General features: G+C 42.6%; 1 pseudogene; it reads left to right on the forward strand.

Moving 5' to 3' along the window:
- The first annotated feature begins 2643 nt into the window (after positions 1–2643).
- On the forward strand, positions 2644–2796 carry LOC136134252 (small nucleolar RNA SNORA18; annotated as a pseudogene).
- Positions 2797–3168: the final 372 nt, after the last annotated feature.

Below are 3168 nucleotides of genomic sequence, written 5' to 3' on the forward strand. Positions count from 1 at the left end.
TTTTCTAAAATTGAGTTAGTCATCCTTGGTGATTTAATGATGCATATCATTTATTTTAAAATATTATTACAGGGCATTGACTGAGCGGCGGCACCTTCTTTCCGGGAACTGGCCCTTATTCAATGCGGCGGGGGATATCAGGGGCTGTGGCGGGCTGAGAGGCTGTCTAGCGGCACAACATATGTTCTCAGATGCAAACAGCTTGAGACTTTGATTCAGAAAGGGGTAATTTTGCAAATGCACACAAATATCATTTAAGGGATATTTTGAAAAAAATTTTTTTTCAAGGCATAGGTCCTTCCTCCTGCCTTCCGGCTGCATGGGCCAATGCTGATTTTTCACTTTGCAGGTTGGTTAAGCATCATGGAGTGTTTTGGTTCTCAATCAAGAATATCCTTCCCAAGTGGTTCCAAAGTCCTGCGCTTGAAAATAAACGCGTGTCCCCTTTGTCTCCTAGCAGCATGTGTCCCAGCGTACAACAGCAGCTCAGGACAGAGCGAGGCAATGCCTTTGATTGAACAGTCCTATAGGTTTTAACCTGCCACTCGCATGGGCGGGAAGATTCCTTCAGTTTGCTATCTTCTTTGGGCAGTGCTGCCGGCTGAAATCCAACAGGGGTGGTTAGGAGCCAGGACCCAAGTCCTCCTCCTGGTAGGATTCCTGTCCTACCTTGTAGCACAGGAGCTGAACCGAGCATGAGCTGCCTCAGTGCTAATGACCTCCGGGTCCCACCTGAAAGGAAGAGGTGCGGCCATTGGGACAGGTGGCCATGCTTAACTGATCTCTGCCCACTGCTTTGAAGTCCTCTGACAAACAAACACGTGTGAAATAAACACGGTCACATTTATTTCTCCTGAAAAACCACATGATTGTGTCTGAGCTCCACCAGCCAGCATACTCTGATTCATCTAGACGCAGTCCCTTTCTTGATAAAAGATGCTGCCACGCAAAGTTACAGCTGGGGATTTCACTTGTTTCGCTGGTCGTTCTTAATAGAAGTCAAGGGCACACCTGTAGAGGTGTTGTTGTGACCCAGGGAGAGCAGCCGGTTCTTCATGTGGCTGGGTTTGATTTACTTTTTTTTTCCAAGTGTTTGAAAGGAGAATAGCTTTCTTTTCCTTAAGTCAATACAAAGATAAGGGCAAAAGAAAATCTGGCTAATTAAAGGCCAATTTTTTAATCAAATTTTTCACATAGGACCAAGATTAATGGTCATTTCTAGAAAGTCCTCACGATCTCATGATCAAGGGCAGTTCAGCGATCAGCACCTCTGTGTTTCTGACAGAGCGACATTTTAAGATACTTACAAGTGACTTTATATGTGAGCGTACTGTTTGTGGTCATGAGTGTGCCCCACTTGAACTTGTATCACACCCCAATGAATCATGAACTTCCCAAAGGCATGGGCTTCACCTTTGGGGTTTATACCAAGGGTTGCGTCATATCCCAAGGACCAGCACAAAGACTTCCCAGGAAAGGATATCATCAACAAAGAGGGCTGTCACTATTTTAGACCTAGAAAACCCTCTGGGGAGCAAAAGAATAAGAAGTTTCTCCCAAGAGTGAGACTAAGGGGGAAAAGAAGGCGCCAACGCCTTTATACCTCCAGTTATCTCTCAGGAGCCCAGGGGGAAAGAAACACCTGGAATTGTTAAGAAGCCAAGTAGTTTCAAGCCAACATTTTACCTCTTCAGGGTTTCAGCTGGGACCACCCTAGTCAAGAATTCTTAGTATTTTCAGGTGTTCCCTTTGAAACGACTCAGGCCAACACTCCAGTAAGAACCAATGAAAAGGTAAATTATTTAGAATTGAGTATTCAGCTCAATCTGGATAAAACTTTCCAGACGGGTTGACTTCAGCTGCCCTACTCGTGGGTTATCATGACCGCCAAGAGAACTCACAAAAAAACTTTCTTTTTTCAACATTTGGTAAATAATCCTCTGAAAATGTCCAGTTATATGATAATGCGTATAACAGGGATAATAACATAGGTCTAAATAACCTCTGCCTACTTCATCAATTTCATCTCCTTACCACCCTTCCAAGGACTTCCTTTTAGTTCCTCCATCACCCTGAGCTTATCCCTGCTTCTGGGTCTTTGCACTGTCTACTGCTTCCCCCTGGAGAGCATTCAGCCTCGGTTTAAATGTCGTCTCCAAGAAACTACTCTTAATAGCTTTTCAGGCATCCTCTAAGTAAAACTCTACTTTATTTTCTTCACAGCATTTGTACTAGTTGATATTTGTTTGTTTGTTTGTTTGCATGTGTGCTAGTTGAAATGTTCTCAATTCTTGACTCCCTCTCTGCTCTAATGACCATGCCAGGTGACGTGTAACTGTGCATGTTTTGTATGCTTAGCCATGTGACTTAAATTGGTTAACTAATGTTGGCAGGTGTGTTGAGAACAGAGCCTTTCCATATGCCGTGTGTCTTGCTTGCGTCCTGATGCTCCTGCCTTTCCCTATAAGGAAAATACGTCATAAATAAACCATTTTTGAAGAAGAATGAAGAGACTCTGAGAACAAAACTGAACCGAGTCAGAGGCCTAGAACCAAGTCCCCTGATGACCTGAAGCAGTGCTGCTTCAATCATTAGCAAGAAAGTAAACACTTATTGTTTGAGCCTCTGAGATTTGGGTCATGTTATAAGGCTTGTCATTCATCATTAACGTGCCAATTGTTAGTTGATATAAAAATTATACCAGAATCGTTGGAAACGCCTCATAGATTAACTGTGTGGTTTCCTTTACTCATAGAACTACCTGTTAGATCTGTGGGAAAGAACTACAAGACAGAGCTGCCAAGTAAACTATGAAAAACCTAACGAACTTTTTATCTTAGGTATTGGCATATCCCAATGATCTGTACTGTTCTAGGGTGTGATGGCTTAGGAGTGAATATGATTTGAACCTAATACATTTTTAGAGGGTGTCAAATTCAGAACCAGGCAGATCCATCTCCTGACCCTAAACATGGTCCTAAAGTAAATCACTTGAGGAAATTGGATCCTAAAGATTACAGGTGGGGAATTTTGAAGTGTGTCCATATTTGATTGGAGATCAAAGAAGCCTAACTAAAAGAATTGTGGGCTGACTCACATGATAACTTCTTTTTGAAAGGGCTATTTTATCTTGAAGATTTATGAGTTTGGAGGAACTAAGGTGATTGG

Source organism: Phocoena phocoena, chromosome 14 (genome assembly GCF_963924675.1).
Source record: "Phocoena phocoena chromosome 14, mPhoPho1.1, whole genome shotgun sequence".
Classification (NCBI taxonomy): domain Eukaryota; kingdom Metazoa; phylum Chordata; class Mammalia; order Artiodactyla; family Phocoenidae; genus Phocoena; species Phocoena phocoena.